Here is a 21804-nt window from a genome sequence, read left to right on the forward strand (position 1 = left end):
AACATTGTCAGATGTGACCAGCACATATGTAAATGACAATTAGGGATTCTGAGGGCACGGTCATGAGAAAGAGTGGTCAGGAGAACTTGCTAGAGGGGCTGGGAACTGGGAAGGCAGTGGCTTCATGGAGTAACTTGAACTAAATCCCTAGGAATGTGGCTGGGTGCAAACCTTCCAACAGGGCGACTCGCTGATCCCGAGAGTCTTTGCTTGCCAACACACAAGATGGTTTTAAGTGATAACCAAAAAAACCCCTGCTCTTTCAAAAACAATTAATACTTAAATAATTATTTTATTATTTGATATGAGAAAACATATAATGGGCACATTAGACCAGAGATTTCATAGAGATTATTATTTAGGACAGAGCTAAATATATTTACTTAAAAGAAGTGTGTCAAAAAAAAATTAAGTCTAGGAGTATGTGGTACTCGAGATGATAAAAATAGAAAAAGGAGGTGTGTGCACCATGAAAGTGACAGACTTAGAACTAAGGAGTCATTCTGAGCATAAATTGTGCCCCCCGCCCACCAACTCCCACCAGAGAGGGTCTGGGAAGGTTTCATTCACAGACAGCCTTGCTCTCTGGTTCAGGTCCCCAGCTGGGATGTCACAAGCAGGTGTGGGCTTCACGGGCTTTCCCTGGATTTGTGGAAGTGGCAAGAATGTGCCCAAGCACACCACGCCGGCCCTGGGCACCCACCTCCGTTCTGCCAAAAGATGTAAGGGAAGGAGGAGGGACTCCAAGAAAGAAATCATGGCCCTGCCTCTGCCAGGGGCAGCCACAGAAGCTCCAATAAGTCACCCCCTTCCGAAGGAGGAAAGGAGGGGAAAGAAGCAGGCGAAAGAGAGAAAGGAGGGCAGGGGGGAGAGAGGGAGGGATGGAGGGGAGGGGGAAATAGAGGGAGAAGGGGAGGGGAGGGGGCAGGGAGGGAGAGAGAGAGCACGGCAGGGAGACAGGCTATCTAAAGACCAAATGCTGGCTAAAGTCCTTATCAGGAAGAAAAATTTTTAAATGCATGAACTCTATTTATACCCTGAATAAACAAGATAATTATGTGTTCATTTTATAAGTTGTGCCTTGATTTCAAGATCACCAGTGGCCATGAATGTTTGGATTTCACATAAGCATGTTTAAAAGCCATGGGTCTCGACCCTCCGACCAGGAAGCTAAGCTTAGTCAACACTTTCACACTGTGATCAAGGCGTAAAGCAGAGAGTTGAACAAACTAACATTTCACTCTTGGAATTGAAGTATAAGCAGAAGAACTGATGAATCTGCTAATTGTTCCATTGTTCTCATCTGCTCTCGACATTGGCATATACCCCTTGTGTAACCCAAAGTGCATCTTTTGTATACATATGAAAAGAAAAATGAGGATGACCCTGATGAATACAAAGTGTGTGGGGGGGAGAGGGGGGCAAGTTAAAGGGCAATCCCTTTTTTATTATTTTTTAAAGGCCAACGTGCTGTGCACAGTTCTCAGCTCTGGCTTGAGATGTGAGCAATGTACCTATAGCTGAGCACCAGAGCAGGCCAGGAAGCCTGGACATCCCGCCCCAGAGCTGTCACTGGGGTGCCTCTCTCTCTGAGGTCACTGTGAGCCCCAACCAAGAGAAGGGCAGCGTCCAGTTCTACTTTCTCCCTACTCCCATGTCCACTGCCCCAGGTCAGTATCATAGTCTTCCTGACACCCACTTCTGCAGTGTGTCCCAGCTCATCATGAATACTCTTAGCTGGCAGGCAGCCTTCACCTTGGGCTCTGACCCACATCTTCACTCACACGGACTTACATCCCAAGTCCCAACAAAACAAGGCTATTTGTCACCCCAACACCAAGCCCACCCCCAGTTTTCCCACAACTCCCCCTTTCCTGCCCCCACCTGGGATGGTCACCTTGGTCCCTCCAGATACACTCCTCGCCCCAGTCCCAAATGCATCTGGCAAGTCCCCACCTTCTGCAAATAACTTCTCTCTGGTCTTCCCCTTGCCTCAGCTTATGAAAATCTTCCTGGTCCCCAAGGCCCAGCTCCAGTGACAGCTTCTCCATGAAGCTCCTTCTGAGCCACAAGAAGGGTCTGGTTTTCCTTTCCTAAAATGATGTGCAGTGCTGAGCACAGAAAAGGCCCACAAGCATCATTAGCTCCCTTATCGCTGGTCAGCATCTTATTCCTATTGCTCTGATGGACTGGTCTCTCCCCGAGTCTGGATGCACGGCTCTCTCTTTAATCTCTAAGGTGGCCCAGGCCACGTGGCCTTCATCACTGGTGCCCTGCTCTGTGTTTGCACCCACGGGCTGCTAAGGATGGCGGCAGGGCTCCTGCATTCTGCCGACTGTGCTGAAGGGTCACACTCCTTACCTCCCTTGAGGACCAATGTCAGTGAATTCTCGGGGACGGGCCTTGGAGCCCTGCTAACTTGCAGCCCTGTACCAGCCGGCTCTGCTTGAGGACCCTCAAGGCCCAAATCCACACCTGCCCACAGGCCAGCTTCCCAGAAAAGCTGGACTCTGAAGGATTCTCCTCCACCGCAGCCCCAGCCTCACCAGGTAATAGATGGCCTATGGAGGCACCAAGGCCAAACCAACTTTTTAGTTGATTTCAACCACCCTATTTCTCTCTGACTCTAAAACAAGAACCAATAATGGCCAAAGAGTACGTTTTAAGGGGAATAAAAGCATAATTTGGCCTTGCTGAAGGTTAAACCTCAAATACAGGACTTATTTTAAAATTCTATTTCAACTGCCCTCCTAAAAGCAGAAAGGGCATAGTGGCTCTTGGCCTCTCTATGTATCTTTCTTCAAGGCCCTGGATCCTTTTAGCCCAACTTCACTAAGATGGAGCTGTTGTGAAGATCATCCCAGACTATGCGAGCCAGCACCACTGCCTGACAATTGATGTCATACACACACACACACACACACACATGCACAAATACACACACACATGCACAAATACACACACACACGCCTGGTCTCACCCATAGGTTACAAATATGGGGAGATACAGAAGGAAAAACAAGATTTTCCACCACCCCCACTTTCTCTACCATATGGCCTATACCTCACACATAAAGACCATCTGAGTCAGTGAAAGAGAGAATTCACTTTTTGTCCCTTTCTTACTGATAACACACCATTATGTATTCAGATATTTAATTCTTACATAAAGTTAAAAGGTTTGTGTTCATTCTTTTTTGTGCAGAATCTTCCTTTTTAATTTTAATCAGAATACCTCAAAACAAAAACAATACAAGCAACACTGCAAAACCATCAAAATAAATAACTATTCTCGACTTTTTTCACCCTTTTCAGAAGGAAGAAAAGGAACCAGTGATGAGATGCTTGGGACTACAGAAAGGAAAAATGCCCCCCTTAGAAAGCAGCCTTTTCCTCAGTTTACCCCAGTGCTCAGAGAGAGAGAGGGAGAACCCAGGCTCTAGAAAGGGCAGGCTTGGTGAAGAAAGCTCCCACTGAAAGCGTCCTGGGAGTAGCTGGGACAAGATGGACATGGCCAGCCCACCCAGGACCTCGGTCTGCAGGCCTGGACTCAGAGGCAGCAGGGAAGCAGCTGGAACTTCTTCCCGTGGGCAGTAGATCTGGGCCTACCTGGAGTCTCTGTGCTTCTCTGGGCCAAGCCCAGCACTCCCTGCAGACCGCCTTTACAGGAGCGCCCTGGACACCTGCCTGCCTGGCTTCTAGGACAAGCACCCCTCTGCTCCGCAGGAGTCAGAGAACACTTAGTTGCAGGGCCCTCCTGAGCATGGCAGCTCACATACCTGGGATGCGCTGTGGTCATGGGGAGACCAGGTATGGGCGACAGTGAACTTGAACTTTTCTGAAGTTAGCCCCATCCCAGATCCTTCTTACTGCACTTCTTCAGCCGCCCAAGCCACACTGCGTGGGACAGACTAACATCCACAGAAGGCCAGCAGAAACAAGTGAGGCACGTTGGGTTAACATGCCACTTCTTTTTTTTTAATTTTTGTGGTGTCTATTTGCAGAGCTGACCTAATGCACAGCCTCACAGCTCTCAACCTCTGGAGGGCCAAGAGGGACACAGGAGGCTTTGTCTGGTGGCAAACAAAGGCCAAGTCATGGCGGAGTGGACCCTGAGGTGACGTGGGCTGCCCACCCCCCACGAGGACGCCTGCCCTGCAAGGCCACTCGCTGGGCAGATTCAGAAAGAAGAGGCAGAAGGAGATGCATGGCCAGACTCAGCCTGGTCCCCACTCTGGGGAAGGGCTCGCTCCAAGGGCTGGTCCCAAACCCAGGGAGGGCGGCCCTTCTCTGTCCCACGAGCTGGCACAGAAAGAAGAAATCTGGAAAGAAAGATCAAAATCACGTTCTGAAGCTTAATTGACACCGGTCATTTTGACTTCACTAAGCCTCTCCCCTGACTCCCTCCCCCCAGAGGAAAACCCCCAAAAGGTCTTTCCATTGTAACCTGGTTGCAGATCAGAAGACGCCACTATTAGTTCCATAAACTAATCAAGCGCCATTAGAAGGAAAGAATATGACATGAAGCTTTTGTTTTCAGATATGAAAGAAAGAAATAAAGAAAAAAAAGAGAGAGAGAAAGAAGAAAAGAAGCCCCAGCAGCAGCTGGAGAATCAGAAGGAAGGAGAAACCGTCACCCAGACACCAGTGAGGGTGGCTCAGGCTGGTGCCGGATGGCAAGAAGGGTTAAATTTATGTTCCATTACAAGTCCCCTTTTTTTTGGTTTCATCTTCTCAGTAAAACACATAACTTAAAATGAAATCAAATATTAAAAATGACAGACTATATAAGTGCTGTGAGTAACTTCAGGTCACGGAGGGAGGGAAAAGCCGGCAAGTTGTCAGGCACTATCTGTCAGAGTGAATTAGAAACAATCAACAGAGACTGAAAGGGAAGGTGATTGTTATTAAGCAGCGGGGCTGTGAGCAGGCTACCCAGATGTGGTCATGCATATAAAGGACAGGAAACAGCAGTTTAATTCAGGAAGCCCTGGCGAACAGGGCAGCAGAGAGGAGAAAAGTCCTTTGTCGCTAATAAGCTGGAAGTTACTTTGATAACAGCAGGGTTAGACTCGAGAATAAAACACATTTCTTTCACTACCACACACCATTAATATCACAGAAATGTGGTCGGAAGAAATGACTGGCTCAGACGGATTAGCCACTGGCCTCCCCAGCAGCCGCCCCGAGGAAAGCCAGACCCGGGTCCCCTTCCCCTTCCAGGGCCAGGCTCTCTCTGACCATGACCACCTCGGACCTCCTCTCACCCTCCAGCAATGTCACATCACCAAAGAGAATAACGATAGTATTTCATTATTTCCCAGTGTCAGGCCCTCTCGTTGCCGTGGCCTGTGGGGAAGGTGCAAGCCCGGTAAACAGCCTGGATATAATGAAGTCCATGTATGCGGCAACGACAAACAATTTTATATGCAGACAAGGCCCGATTTCATAAGAAATTACTTATGCAGGCGTTCTGCAATTATCCTGTGATACTTTCAGGCAACAGTCTGACAGCAGTTGTGCAAACAATAAAGGGATTACAGAAATAAAAACAAATAATATTACACACACAGAAACTCCATGTTGCATGTGGACCAGTGAAGGGAGTATACAAGGATGAGTGGGAGCCAGGCAGGGCCAGCAGGAAGTGAGGCCCGGAGCCCAGCGGCCCCTTCCCAGCACACAGACAGTCCTGGCGCAAAGCACCCTGATGGAGCCGCCACGGGCAGATGTTCAGGATCGTCCCCCATCGCAGGGGATGCTGGCCCACCTGCCAGCCTCTCGGGGAGCTGAGGACCTGGGCCACCTTTGCAGGATAGAGTCATGGGGCCAGGACAGGCTCTGGGTGGGCCGAGTAGCCTTGCCATTTCTCTCCCATACCAGGTGGCCTCTTAGGATAGAAAGAATCTTCTTGCGCTTCTTCCCAAGGTCAACACAGGCCACCCACATCCAGCGGCAGCCAGAGTTTCCGGTCAGCTAGGTACAGCATCGGGACCACCCCATTTCAAACACAGGTGAGCAGAATGAGTGGATAGGCCCTGCAAGAGGACCAAATCGGGACTCCGAGGGAGCCACGGCGTGTGCCCACGCAGCCCCACAACTGGCATGAGGAGGGGTCATCCTATCACCCGCTCCCTGGGGGCAGAATCCATGCATCACCCTGTCCCCGTATCAGACACGGGTATCAGACACCCTATAACTCAGGTGTTGGGGAGGCACACAGTGAGGTGGGAAGGGGAGGCCTGCAGACGGGGATCCTGACCACCTTTCCCGGAAGGTGGGTGTTCCCACTGCTGCACCTCTTGCAGGCATCAGCCCACCCCATGTAACCAGAGGCCTCGCAGGCCTCTCTGCAGGGAGAGAACGCAGAGGAGTGAGGCCTGCGGCTGCAAATGTCACCTTCCTTTCCCACTGCCTGTGTTTCTGGAGCCTGGGCTGTGCTGCGGGCAGCTCAGGTCAGCACTGGCCGGGTCTCATCGCGTGCCCGCTGTGTGTATGAGCCTGTGCTCCTCAGAGCTCTGCTTGGTCGACAGAAACGCTTGTGTTTGAAAAAAAGTTATTTTTTTTTAACTTCATAAGTTGCCAACATTGGAGGAAAAGAACTAGTTTTTTTAAACTTTTTTCCTTAAAAACTATGAAGACCTGGGAAAATTCGGCCCACATTTCCAAGTGCAGCTGATGAGAGTTGAGTGGCCGCCTGCAATGGGATCAGCTCTCTCCCACTCACTCAGCACACGTCCAACTTCCTGCATTTCCCACCTGGACTCTGAAGTGGGGTTTAGGACAACTCCCTAGAGAGAGACGCCCAGGCTGGGACAAAACCTGTCTAGGTGCCTTCTGACAACACACTCTGGGGCAGAGTCCAAGCCCTCCCATGGCCAGGCTGCCTTCAGCACTGACCACCTTCGTCCAAAGCCCTCAGCATCTTGTATCCCTAAAACAAGCCTACTGGAATAGCTGCGGGACACCTTCAAGTTACCTGTGCAGGAAGCAGGAACTCACAACCAGAGTCCTGGCCTCGTTGTGTCCTGGGTGTTGACATAAATCATACTAGCAAGGCCTTGGGCTTTGCAATCCCTGAATTCCAGAAAATTTGGAAAGAAATATGAATTTGCTATATATTATGGAGTTTGCTGAAACCAAGGTGCAACAAATTCTAATAAATACAATATACGGAGGGGAGAGGTTAGTCCATCAATACATCAGTGAATGACTGCTGACCACTTGGAGCATGCCAGGACTGTCCTGGGAGCTGTGCAAGCTCCCAAGGTGACCAGGACACCAGTCCTTCCCCCTGCTGGTGCCTTCTTTCAGCTAAGAGGATTCCCGGAGCTGTCTGGAACTGCCTTTTGTGCTCAGGTGAGAATTACTCTGCCAATGGCTCGCTGTGTGATCTTGAGCAAACCCCTTGCCCTCTAGGCCCCAGTCTCTTCACCTAGAAAATAAAGGTACCTTTGATAGCAAAAGTTTCTGCTAGCCCTAGAGTTCTATGGATCTAGGAATCACCGAGAATTTCTAAACAGAGTCCTGCTTAACAATAGCACCTGTACTACCCAAGGGAAAAGATGCCTAAACCATAACCACCAAGAACCTTCAAACTCATTCAACCCGTTCTTAGATGACCCACAAATCAGCACTGACAAAGAAGTGATCGCTATCAGTTTGGAGTTAACACTTCCTGGTAGTGAATGGAGCATGTTTGCAGCTCCCTGAGGCCTGCACAGACTTAGGCAAACCTGATCAAAGGAAGCCCTAAAGACTGCCCCCTGCAGCTCTGCCCAAGCCCACGGCCGTGGGGGCTCAGCTGGGTCCAGTTGTTGTTTAGTGACTCAGTCCTGTTTGACTTTCTTGACCCTGTGGACCGTAGCCCACCAGGCTCCTCTGTCCATAGCATTTCCCAGGCAAGAATTCTGGAGTGGGTTGCCATTTCCTTCTCCAGGGGATCTTCCCAACCCAGGGATTGAACATGCATCTCCTGCATTGCAGGCAGATTCTTTACCACTGAGCCACCTGGGAAGTCCAGAGGAGCAGCCAAAGGTCACTGTCATGAACCACAGTGGCCCCCATGCGACTGGCCACTTTTCCTACACCCATGGTTCCTGAGATTCCTGACTCCCAGTTTTACACTAGTCACAAGGACATCCCTCTTGGTAGAAAACTGAGACCACAGCAAACAACCCACCAAGACTTGGTCCAAGTTACTCACAGAATTCTAGCTCTAGGAGCATTCCCACACCTGGAAAGGGGGGGCAGGTTTCTCAAGACATGCTCTCTGGTTAAAAGCAGCTTAAAAGTAAAAGAAAGGCAATAGCCCTTGCCATGGTCTACAAAGGCATGTCTATCCAGGCCCTCCAACCCACCCACCCTCTCCCCAGAGCCCATGCGCTCCAGCCTCGATGGCCTCCACTCTGTCCCCCACACATACTGACTTCTTCCCCACCACAGGACCTTTGCACATGCTGCTCCCCCTGCCAGGAATGCTCTTCCTCCAGACCTGCACTGGCTGGCTCCCCCATGTCCTTCAGACCTCTCATTTCCAATGTGCCTTCCTCAGGAGGGCCATCCCTCACCCTCATAGTACAGATACTCCCCCTCCCCCTATGTCACCCCAAACATCATTTCCTCATGGCATGTATCACTCTCTGACATCATCTTATCCATGGTTGTCTTGTTTACTGTGCCCTAGCCCCTGTCTTGTCCAAGACTATACCCAGGGCTGCTCTGTAGCCAAGGGATCATGTTCCAAGATCAGAAACAAGCACGAGCAAACCTTCACCTCGCCATCCAGCAGCTGCGTGACCTGGGGGAAGCCACTCAACTTCTCTGACCTCAGTCTCCACATCTGGAAAATGGAACCAATAAGATCACCTACCTGCAATGGAATTGATGAGCATTAAGATAACCCCAAGAAACTCTTCTAGTTCACTCTACCTTCCCTCTGGAGTTAAAATTATCTCTGATTTTCTTTTGCTCTCAGGCAAAATGAGAGTACTGGGATTTTACTTTCCTACCTCATCACTGCGTATCGAGGAGTTTGCAGGGATCCTTACCTCCATGAGCCTGGAGAGCTCCCGGTGAAGATCAAACACGACGCAAAGCCCCACACACATATGCAGGGCTTATCATCATTATCACACAGAAATTACAATTATTCACTCCCTCCTCTGTGCTCCCAAAGTACCGCTTCTGCAGCATTTAACTAAGGTGATTACTACTGCTGCAGGAAGGCTGTGGACTCACACGTCTGCACCAGGACACGGGGCTGCCTCGGGACAGCACCCTGAGTCCAGGGTCCTGAACGTGCCTCAGGGACAGCAGGAGCCACTCTGTGTATGATGGAGAAAAGGTCCTATGGTCTCTGAGGGCCAGTTCCTTCTAGAAGTTGCTGGGTCTCGAGACCGAGAATGGGGTCTTTGAAGGTAAAGCTGTGGAAGGCTGGCCAGCCACACTTCCAGGCTCTGCCTCCATTGCTTGCTGGGATCACTCTGGAAAGCCATGCTGTGGCAGGACAGTAAATCATTTTCTGATGTGTATGAGGGATTCAGTTAGCATTAGATGGCTTAGATGCTGCTGCTGTAAGTCGCTTCAGTCGTGTCCGACTCTGTGCGACCCCAGAGACGGCAGCCCACCAGGCTCCCCCGTCCCTGGGATTCTCCAGGCAAGAACACTGGAGTGGGTTGCCATTTCCTTCCCCAATGCATGAAAGTGAAAAGTGAAAGTGAGGTCGCTCAGTTGTGTCCGACTCTTTGCGACCCCATGGACTGCAGCCCACCAGGCTCCTCTGTCCATGGGATTTTCCAGGCAAGAGTACTGGAGTAGGGTGCCATTGCCTTCTCTGATTGCTTAGGGTTTCTATGTAATGGTGCTTTGGTCATCCCAAAGCTGTACTTTTATAGTATTTGACTTTAAAAATTCAAGTATCTATTTCAAAGTATAGGGAGGGCATTGGTGGAGATGAATGGTAGTAAGATTCTCCCAACAAGTACCTTGAGAAGTCCAGAAATTTCTCAACCAGCTCATCATAATTCCAGGCTCCAGGGTCTGAGAATCCTGTGTGCTGAGGAATCAGCAAGAGGCAAGAAAGGAGATGCCCATGTGCCCTCTGCTCGTTTTGAAAGCCTGTCCCCTTTCTTGGTCTCTGGAGCACAGAATTTCCTCTTGGATACACAGTTCTAACTCTACTCCAGTTCACATGACCCCAAATTATTCCAAGATGTACATTTTCCATGAAGGAAACTCTCCCTATCTGCTCATGACCAATCCCAAGAATAGCACATCATCTTTCTTCATCTTGGTCCAGAGTATGCCAAGTGATCAGCTTCTTAAAACGTATGCATTGGTGGCAGGAAGCCTGGTGAGGCCAGTGCCTCTACCTACTCTATAGGGTCTCAGGGGCCACGTGCAGGATGGCATGGCTCATTCACAGGAGAAGCCCAAGTCATTCCAGCTCCTGCCCTCGGGTGCCCCTTCTCATCCTGGCATGGGTCAAGGGGAAAAGGCAGCATTCTGGCAGCGCCTCCTTACCCACCTCAAAAGCCACAGAATGTGGGATGTTCCAGAGCAACCACAGAGGGGTGGGGGGTGGGGAGCCCCACCCACTCCCTTCCCTACCTGAGGCCCTTGGCAGGGACACTAAGCTGGGCCTTCAGAAACTGTGAGCATCCAGGCGGCAGAATCACTACCATCAATGTAGCAGCTAAATATTGTAAGACTCCTAACTCCCCCATCTGTGTTTTGCCTCCCAAGAGGGAAAATAGTCTTCACAGACATTCCCTGATCTGGCAGGCAAATTCTAAACCTTACTGGCAACCGCGGGCTTGTTTTCCCAACCAAACAGCTATGAAACCAAAAATTGTTCTGCCTGCGTTATGCTGAGAAGGGAAGTAGCCAAACAGTTCAGTCTGGAGGCTCGGGAAGCCCGCGGCCGCCTCCATCGCCAGAGCGTCCCGGGTGCAAGAGCGTCCCGGAGCCGCTGCCCGCCTGCCCGCCGGCCGCTGGGGGAAGCTACAACTGCCCGTATTCGCTGCTCCTGTTAACACAGAATACACCCACCAAGAAGCTGACGGAAAACACGCGCCACAGTGTGAAATCAACACTTTCTAACTCAAAGAAAGGGGGTTAAAAAAAAAAAAAAAAAGGGAAAACTTCCAACCCTTTGGCTGCAGATACTTCGTCCTACAAGATTCCATGAAGTGGTGGCACCACCATGGCCCGGGGCCCTGCCGCTGAGCCGACCTTGTCTCCCTAGCCCCTCACTTCCCGTTTTATGGTATTTCCCACATTTTTTCCTAGCCCTTCTCAATCTTAATGCCGGAACCCTGCACCTGTGCGATTGCTAATAAACCAAATCTGATGATAACCATGGAAGCCTAATTGATAGGGGCCTTTATCGACTGGCCTTGATGTCTATCTGAGGTTCTCAACAGCCAAGATTTAAATGTTTCATTTTATTTTTAACTTTCACTTTTCCACATTTCAGCAATGTCAGGCAAAGAGGTATGGTTTTACTATCAGAAAGAATCATGGTGCAGAATAATTTATGACTTCAGCTTGGGCTTTCAGAAAAGCTATTTCAAATCTTCACTTTGATTTGGTTGTATCAAAACTACTCAAAATAACAGCGGCACTTTCTTGGAACCGGAATATGTTAGCAGCACCTCAGGACTGCGTACTGAAGCCTCGTATTTATCCCAGAAGAAAACTTGAGAGGGGAGTTAAGCCACAGAGAGGAAAATAACATTTTTTCATGATTCTTTTGTTCCCCCTCCCCACCCATCCCCAAACACACCCAAAGCGCTAAGGAATCCCTCCCCTATGGCGAGTGGTCCTGCCAGCCACAACTCTCCCAGAGCTATGGGCAGGTAGAAGAGTCCTACCTGGGTGGGGCAGAGGCTGGGAGGAAACCCCTGGCCAGGGAGAAGGAGAGGGGCTATTTGGCTGGGATTTGTGTTAGGTCAACACGACAAAGCAGGAGGAAATGATGTGTGTCCAGGGCAAAGAGTTCCAACATCATAAGACTTACCTTAGCAGCTTAACTGCATACTTGTCTTAAGGACTGTCAGTCTGGTGAGAAAATACCCCAGAAAGGATGCAGCTGATCCAGGCACTGACAGATTGCCAGAGGGGCGTCCCAGTTCCCTATCACAAAAGGAAATATAGAAAGAAATGATGTAAAGTGAAATGTAACAAATTCACCAAATCACAGCAATATGCAGAGGTCAAGGAAATTCAACTGAAAAGGTTAAAGATGAAATCAAATCCGGTGTACGAGAATGAAAATCTATCCCAATGCAAGGCCACCGGTGACGTGTGTAGACAAGAAGCTAAATACTGCCTAGCACTGGGATCTTTCATTTTCATCAGATCAATAAAAGCTTATATTTATCAGGATTCCAAGCAGCTGCCACTTCTGACAACCTCCACTTTATTTTCTCACTCCTTGCGCTGTATCAGGGCAAAGAGGAGAGGAGAAGCAGCTTTTAATGCTATTTACACCTGAAGACACAATTCCATTAAGAGGTCCTGTTTTGTTAAAGAAACAGGGAATGATATGATTATATTGGCAGGAGCGGGAAGTCTCTTTGTTCTTCCCCCCATGTTTTCCCCTTTGCAATCCAGACCCAGCACGAAGATTTCCTGACATGAAGTCCATGTGTGAGCACTTTTTTGTTCAAACTTACCATTTACAAAGAGAGAAAGGCTTTCTGCTAAAACAGTTACCACTCTAATCATCTGTACAACAATATTTGCTATCAGGCATTCTAAATAGATTATCACCAGTCCATCTGTGTCATTATTGATTTATAAGGCTCTAAGCAGCTTTAGAATGGAAGCTTTCCCACTGAAGGGTTTCTTGTATAAATCAGAGCCGTGCTCAAATATAGCAGCCATCACTCAAGATATTGTTCTTAAAATCATAACAAGAAGGAGAAAATGATAAATTGCTTGTAATATACTGATCCAAACTGATATGCAAATCTTGTTTTTTAAATATATTACTTGAGTAAAAAGAGGCATCATTAACATATGAATGCTATATGCAAATGATAGTGACAGAGCAGATGTTGGCGCATGTAATTGACCTATATGTGAATTGCATCAGAACCCTTAACTCTATTAATTCACTACCCAGTAACTAGATATTGTCCAAAAAGTACATTCTTTGAAACCATATACTGGAAGCAAAGCTGACAGGGTTCCAAGGATTCTGAAACAAGGTCACTGTCACTAGTATTTTGCTGTCATCTGCATTCCCCTTCTTATAGATGACATCATCATGGGGCCGTGTAAATCGATCACTTAATAGCATTTAGAAAATACTGCAGTGGGGAACAGGTTATAAAAAAAAAATGCCCCAGTTTTATTCTTTTTCTTGGCAGAAATGTCATCCCTCTTAAACTGAGGGTTTGTGCATGAGTGCACTGTGAAACACACAGATGCCATTTTATTCCCCGTCTTTATTTTTCCACTTCTTCTCAGAATGACATTAAATTGTATTAAATAGCCTTTTGTCCACAGGGCACAGACCACCCCGCATATGATAATGTATTAATGCCCCACGTTCCAGCCACTGAGCTGAAACATTCTGAGACTTGGAGGATAAGTATGAAGCACCATTGTGTGTATAGCCTGCTAACAACTGTGACACATACTAATAGAAACATACCTAATAAATTACTGCTTTCAGGTCTAGCAAGCTGACATTTCTCTGCAAGGGACAATTTTATATTTGTGGCACAGAACAAAATTGCTTCATATGAAGCCACTGTGGATTAGCATAAAAATTAACACTTAAATTTCAGCTTATTTTCCACCCTCTCCTCCTGCCACAACAATCAATTCCTCTTATAAATCTGATTAGATTTTATGATGCTTATTATTCAGAGCATGTCTCAACACAGCATTCACAGGCTTGAAGACTATTTGTTTAAATAGAAAAAAGAAGCAGATAAATCTATAGGTATTTTTTATTACCCCATTCCCCACCAGTTTCTTTCTCATATTGTAACATCAGTAATTGATTGCACACATTAATTAACATGTAAGGTAGAAATTCTGCATTATGCATGATTTATTTTCCTATCTGGTGAGTAGGTTTGTCTGCTGCCCTTGTGTTTCTAGGACATTGGGCTCGATTCTGGTCCAGACATAAATGCCAATGCTCATTCCCCCTGAAAGTTATTAATGTCAGATATGAAATGAGATTTTTGATTTCACCTGCTTACTAATCCACAAAAGCTGTTTTGAGTGATGCAGGCTTAAACGCCAAAATTTGAAATGATATATTGCTATATCTGATAACATGCAAATATGTTCATTAGACATAATTTAGCAGGAGAGAATAGAAACACTTTTATAACTAGTCTAGGTCAAAAATGGTTGTTAATTAAACAAGTCATGAAAAATGGCATTACAAGGAGACTGTCCAGCAGACACCAGACTTTCTAATGATATGCCACTGATAGGCACCCAATGCTTTTCACTAAAACGGCGGGGGAAAAAAACTTTCTGAGCATTTCACATAATCTACAGCAATGTTAACAAAACTATGCCCACATTAAGACCCTCAAATTGGTCACAAATTCTTCTTAGTTTTTATTGGTAACACACTACACTTCTCCATTTGAAGATGCGATTTCACTTTCTGTCTTAGTGGCTTAAGGTGATTTATATGGTTGACTCCCTCACAAATAAACCAGAAAAGAAATTAATATTATATCCGGCCATGCTGCTGGCTGCCCTGCGTGTTTATGGCTGTGTATTCTAAATCAAGTAGAGCAATAAGCAAAAGGATGCTTGGACGATGAGGGCGGCGGCAGGGCTGAGGTGGATGGCAGACAAAGGCATGGGAGGAACGTGCAGGTGGATGTGCTCTTTCCTGTGGTCCTTCTCAAGTGAAGGCTCCTGTTACCTAGGGGACCCGGGTACAGGAAGAACTCTTGATTGGTCATGAGTTGAGATGCAATGTGGGCGGGGTTCTGATACGCAGGTAAAACTGACCACCTGAGCTTGTCTTCTTGGGGTGAGGCTTCATGAATACCTGGGGGAAGGAGAGTATCTCAGAAATTAAGTACACAGTCTAAAGGAGGGTAGGAGGAGTTTCCAACTGGCCACCCACCCATGCCACCTTCCATCACAGAGGAAAGTATTCATAGAGCAGTTAAGGCTCAACACATCATCTAGAGCCAACTGGTACTGGTCGATGCTCTACTTAACAAAAGCATCCTTGCAACCAGACACTTAAAACACAGTCTGGAAAGCAGAAAGGGCATGTATATGCATTGGGAGTCACATAAAATAAGGAAGGCTGAGTGCAAGAGTAAATGACCATCTCAATAAACCAAGAGAAGTTCACATTTAAACCATGGAAGCAATCAATCTATATTCCCGACACCAACTCAGAGCTTGATGGATAAGTGATTTCTAATCCTCACTTATCTGGTGGAAGCAGGTCCTTCCCCAAATACTTCATGTCCAGGTGTAAAACATTCTCGTTCTTAGCCTGGCTCGCAGTCAATATTACTATTATTGCTAGAACTCGCACCTCATCTTTGACTATGTTTTATGGTTCTATACTTTCAAATCCAGAATCTTAAAATAAGCATCATAGCATTCATCCTGCCTATCTTTCAGGGATAATGTGAGGTTCAAAAAAAAAAGAAAGAAAGAAAAGAAAACAGATGGAAACTCTTTGGTGGAGGAGGAGAAAGAAACATAGTTCTGAAAGACTCTTGTTACTTTTCACTCCCACTATGCCCTTCACTGAATCTCCTGCCCACTCAATGCATGCCCCATCTGGACAGGGAACCTCTCCTTTCTAAACTGTCAAATCACAACCCCGGTTTCTGGACTCAACCATCTTCTGCTTCCCCATGGGGCATGCTGCCAGTTCTCACATCCCAGGAGCAACTAAAGGATCACTTGGGGCCACAAGACTTATTGACAAGGTCTGGGGGGCCCCTATGTATTCTCAGGTCATTGGTAAGTCCTGGGGAGGAAAGACTCCAAGACTGCAGCACTTAAGTGACATCTAGATCCCATGGTCACAGTAGATGGCATTAGCCTGTGCCTCTCATGGGCCAGTAATTCTCTTTCAGGGGGCCTGACACTATTTATCCAACTTCATGGGCCTCTACATGACAGAAAGGGAAAAGGAACTAGAGAACTTCTTGATGAAGGTGACAGAGGAGAGTGAAAAAGTTGGCTTAAAACTCAACATTCCAAAAACTAAGATCATAGCATCCTGTCCCATCACTTCATGGCAAATAGAGGGGAAACAATGGAAACAGTGACAGACTTTATTTCCTTGGACTCCAAAATCACTGCAGACAGTGACTGCAGCCATAAAATTAAAAGACCCTTGCTCCTTGGAAGAAAACTATGACAAACCTAGATAGCATATTAAAAAGCAGAGACATCACTTTGCCAACAGAGGTCCATATAGTCAAAGCTATGGTTTTTCCAGTAGTTTTGCTCAGATATGCAGATGACACCACCCTTATGGCAGAAAGTGAAGAGGAACTAAAAAGCCTTTGATGAAAGTGAAAGAGGAGAGTGAAAAAGTTGACTTAAAGCTTAACATTCAGAAAACTAAGATCACGGCATCTGGTCCCATCACTTCATGGGAAATAGATGGGGAGACAGTGGAAACAGTGGCAGACTTTATTTTTGGGGGCTCCAAAATCACTGCAGATGGTGACTGCAGCCATGAAATTAAAAGACGCTTACTCCTTGGAAGGAAAGTTACAACCAACCTAGATAGCATATTAAAAAGCAGAGACATTACTTTGCCAAAAAAGGTCCGTCTGGTCAAGGCTATGGTTTTTCCAGTGGTCATGTATGGATGTGAGAGTCGGACTGTGAAGAAAGCTGAGCACCGAAAAATTGATGCTTTTGAACTATGGTGTTGGAGAAGACTCTTGAGAGTCCCTTGGACTACAAGGAGATCCAACCAGTCCATCCTAAAGAAGATCAATCCTGGGTGTTCACTGGAAGGACTGATGCTGAAGTTGAAATTCCAGTACTTTGGCCACTTCATGTGAAGAGTTGACTCATTGGAAAAGACCCTGATGCTGGGAGGGATTAGGGGCAGGAGAAGGGGATGACAGAGGATGAGATGGCTGGATGGCATCACAGACTCGATGGGCATGGGTTTGAGTAAACTCCGGGAGTTGTTGATGGACAGAGAGGCCTGGCATGCTGCGATTCAAGGTATCACAAAGAGTCGGACATGACTGAGTGACTGAACTGAACTGACTGATGTACAGATGTGTGAGTTGGACCATAGAGAAGGCTGAGCACTGAAGAATTGGTGCTTTTGAATTGTGGTGCTGGAAAAGACTCTTGAGACTCTCTTAGACAGCAAAGAGATCAAACCAATCAATCCTAAAGGAAATTAACCATGAATATTCATTGGAAGGACTGATGCTGAAACTGAAGCTCCAATACTTTGGCCACCTGATGCAAAGAACTGAATCACTGGAAAAGACCCTGATGCTGGGAAAGATTGAAGGCAGGAGGAGAAAGGGACAACAGAGGATGAGATGGTTGAATGGCGTCATCAACTCAATGTACATGAGTTTGCACAAGCTCCAGGAGAAAGTGAGGACAGGGAAGCCTGGCGTTCCATGGTTCATGGGGTCGTAAAGAGTTGAACACAACTGAGCAACTGAACAACAACATATGCCTCTATACCCAACAATGACAAAGATGCCCAGAGTCTTCCCTGGATATGATTAAACTAGTCCATATTCCTCCATAGAATTTAATTAACTTCATAGTGCTTTATTTGTTGAAAGGGTAAAATGAATGAATAAACTAACAAATGCACACATGAAATAGGTGAACAAGTGAATGAATGCATACAGGCATGAGTGAATAGACAGATGGAGAGATAGAATGATGATTGAAAAAGTGTAAAAAGTAATAACGCATGAACTAACATATAAATTCAAAAATGTGCATGTAAATGAAAAAAAAACGCCTTATGAATGGATGAAAGAATACCACTGATATCTTTTTAATGAACAAGTATATACATGAGCTCTTATAGCTTGACTGAGTTGATGTAAGATAGAAGAGAAAAAATAGTAAACAAGATCTGATTTATTGTCAAAGTTTTTGGACCCATCCTTGGCTCCCTTCTTCTATCTCAAAGAACACAAATTCCTAGAAAACCCTGTGGGGCAGCCAATAGGATTTTGCATAAGCCACCACAGACTCAGGATAAGCAAGACAAACATTCCTGCCTCCTGTCTGGACCCTCAGGGTGAAAGGGCTCAATCAGGTGCTTCTGATCAAGAGGCACCTGGCTCTGGTGCAATCCTGCACCTACTAGACACTGATGGATGTCCCCTGGAAGGCAGAATCTACAGCATCAGGAGCGCAGACCCTAGATGATAGCCCAGTAAGGCCCAGCAATGAAACTGAGAATTCACATCATCACCCAGGCCTCCACTTACTCATCTTTAGAATGGAGATAACACATCTGAAAGTGCTCAGCCCAGGGTCTGGCTCCTAGTCACCACTCAACTAACAGCCATCACTGTCTGATATTGCTGAGCTGTTCTTCCCTGTGACTCCTGGGTCCCCTGCCCATGGAGAGCTTACTCCCAGGTGGACATCCATCTCTACCAAATGTGCCATGGCCAGGCTCCCAGAAGCAAGGGACTGCACCATAGGAACCCTCATGGCTCCTTTCAAGTGTATATTAATATTTTATTTCTTCTTCCAAGCTCCACTTATCTGCATAAATAAAGATGTTTTCTATTTAAAATGACTGGAGAGAGTCAATCTTTGTGATCATTGCTCTTCTGTGGAATTTGGTTTCCCATCCACAGAACTAAGTACTTGGTCTAAGCCATGATTTTTCAGTATTTCTCTGGCAGAATCCTTTTCCAGGGAAATCTGAGCACATGTGAGCTGATAAAAGCAGCTCCTCTAGCCAACCCTGCAAGAGACAGCTCTGGGTTCTCCCCTTCTCTACACTCCCAAGCTTCTTCTTGGAACCCCTGGGGTCCCATGGAAGCCAATTTGAGAACCATTGGATTGGTGACTTTCTGATAGCCCAGAAAGAGTTAATTCTGTGGCAGCACTCCTAGTGGCATTGAAGGACATGCCCTGGATGCTGGCAGAACCATATGCCAACTCCAGTAGAGTTATCCACACCTGGGCAGCCTGGTGTTTACATAGGAACTAGAAGAGATGTCTTTCCACAATGATGGTCTTCCAGCCCCAATGAGCCCCCCTTTCCTCTCTTCTGCTTCCAGTCCTGCCGCTGATTCTAAGCCAGAGGCCAGTCCCCACTGAGGCAAGTGGACTCAGACCCAGGCGTGACCCTTGAGCAAGACCATAGGCTTCCTGGATCTACAAGTCTTATTAGTGGGTAAAGAGCTACTACCTGACACACGTCAAGAAAAACAAACATCTAAGACTCTCCCTTGAACAAACTGGCCGTTAGCCATTATCAGAGGCCATCTCCCAGAATGAAATTTCTAAATGGGGAGTGACGACATTTTCCTCCCACCCTAACTAGACTGGGGACAATGTGGCCCACATTTTAATCATGTGTACCCCACCTTCATCTCACTGCCATATCTGCTTATACCTATGCCATTAACTCAGTAGGATTTTTCTCAAAATTAACTCACAAATTTGTTTTTAATGGAAATTTTATATAACACTGCCATAAATCAAAACCAATGTTATTCTCCATCAAATTATGTAAAATAAATATCTAACTATATCAAAGAAAAAAAGGATGAGGCATGTTGAGTCTGAAATCATCTCGGCGTTGGGGACAGTGCAGGATGGGGAACTGAAAGCACGGACCCAGCGGTGAGCAGCCTGGGCTTGAACCCTCCTCCACTGCACTGCTGACTGTGGACTTGAGCCCCAGTTTCCTCATCCGTAAAATGGGGGTGAAAGTAGTATCCACCTCATAAGGTTGTCATAAGAATTAATTAATTGAAATGATTAGTAATTAATTAATTGACCTCATGTGCCTGGCAGTAGTTAGCTGTTGCTGCCGTTATTATAAGACAAGCCAGCAGGAGGTGAAATCGGACAGAGCCGGCCACCTCTTGACATGTCTCCCACAGAACGTTGGCTCACACACGCTGAGCTAGAGGAGGACGGTGACTCAGGGACAAGGTCACGGGGCTGGGCATCTACAGCCTGTCCTCACCCAGGCCTGCCACTTGCTCAGTGTCTGACCTCAGAGTCTCTTCCCTTCCAGCCTTGACTCTCCCAACCGTCCTATGAGGGGATTGAACACACGAGAGTCTCCAAAGGACCTCCTGGCCACGGGGAACTTGAACCTCTGAGGCCACCGCATGCCCATCCTGCGTTAAAAAACAGCCCTCCCCCTCTACTGTGGCCCAGGAGAGAGACCCATTCAGCAAGTGGCTTCCACGGCAGGTGCTGGTAGCGAGAGGGGAGCCACAGAAGCTGACAATTCCCAAGACATAAGGCCCAGTGTGAGTACAAAGAGGGAACGAAGGAGGGACATGCAGGGTCCCCGAAACGGCCACTGGGACGGGCCGCGGCTGTATCCAAGTCCCATTACTGGGGACAGGCCGGAGGGTGGAGGCCAGAGAGATGGCCCAGGGAGGGCCCCAACCTTAGATGGCTTCTCCCCACTGCAGGCCTCAGCTCCCTCCCCCAACACTTGCTGACTGTGTCCATCACAGCCATCCCCTCAGCACATCACCCTAAAAAGTACTGAGACAGCTGCACTTTGTGTGACGCACTCAGGAGTCCTCTTGCTTCTTCCCCAGATCCAACCCCATGTCCTGCAGTCGAGACTTTCCCAGGAGCAGACGTTTGTATCTGTCCTGAAGCAGCACCCCGTTTCTACAAGAATAGGTTAGCATCTCTTAGATTTTACATCTAAGTTTACCTGTTTCTCAGATCCTAGTAAGAAAGGATAATGGAGTGCATAGCCATTCCCTTCTCTAGTGGGTCTTCCCAACCTGGGATTGAACACAGGTCTCCTGCTTTGTAGGCAGATTCTTTACCGTCTGAGCCACCATGCAAGTCCCCAATAAGAAAGGCACTTCCTCAAAAATCTGGACACTGTGGGACTTCTCCCAGGCAGAAATCACATACACATGTTGGATTTGAATCCCACTGTCCGGAGGTTGTGGAGGTGCTCTGCGACCCCCAGTCAGCAACCCTTTGTGCGTGTCACCTCCTCCGACCCACTCCAGAAGGGCCCTGGGCCTTCCCAGGTAGAGGTCTTCTTGCAGGACCCCCTCCAGTGGGAGCCTCCCCCAGGCCCAGCCCCCTGTCCTGGATGGAGGAGGGGCTGAGAAGCTTGCGAACCTCAGTAAACAGAGTTTGTCAGGGGTCTCAGAGAGAGATGCTCCCCCACCCCCGGAATCACTAGGTGTGGCTTCAGGACAAACATACACACACACAGAGGTTCGTTCTATAGGCATAAACACATGCTCTCTAAAAAGGCAATGTTGAGTCTCTGGTACAAAATGAGGGTATAAAGCCGACACTGTTTACAACCAGCTGGATCCCTTGGACTTGCAAGCCCTTTTCCCAGAAACATTCATGTGAAAGGCGCTTCCTTAGGAGTGGGTACTTATCTTACTCATGGGGGAGCTAGGATGATGCTACCATAGAAGGGCCTACACCAGGGCCCCATCAGTCCCCGTGGGGGCAGGAGATAGAGCGGACCCAGGGACAGTCACCCTGGAACTCGCTGAAGTGGACGGCCCAGCGCCTGCACTTTTGTGAACTCGCTAATCACAGCAGCACTGATAAGTCCTAAAGCTCTCTGGCTAACCCCAAACCA

General features: G+C 47.4%; 1 protein-coding gene across 9 annotated transcripts in view; it reads right to left on the bottom strand.

Annotated features, from left to right (window-relative positions):
• Positions 1 to 21804, bottom strand: part of ZNF536 (zinc finger protein 536) — a 443559-nt gene that overhangs the window by 313382 nt on the left and 108373 nt on the right. For 8 of the 9 annotated variants that reach the window (XM_070451016.1, XM_070451018.1, XM_070451019.1 and 5 more), the window contains one exon: positions 12022 to 12137. The gene's annotated coding sequence lies outside the window, so the exon portion shown is untranslated. Of the gene's footprint in view, positions 1 to 3778; positions 4046 to 12021; positions 12138 to 21804 lie in introns of those variants that run through there. The other variant, XM_070451020.1, reaches the window with a different exon arrangement.

Source organism: Odocoileus virginianus, chromosome 20 (assembly GCF_023699985.2).
Source record: "Odocoileus virginianus isolate 20LAN1187 ecotype Illinois chromosome 20, Ovbor_1.2, whole genome shotgun sequence".
NCBI lineage: Eukaryota > Metazoa > Chordata > Mammalia > Artiodactyla > Cervidae > Odocoileus > Odocoileus virginianus.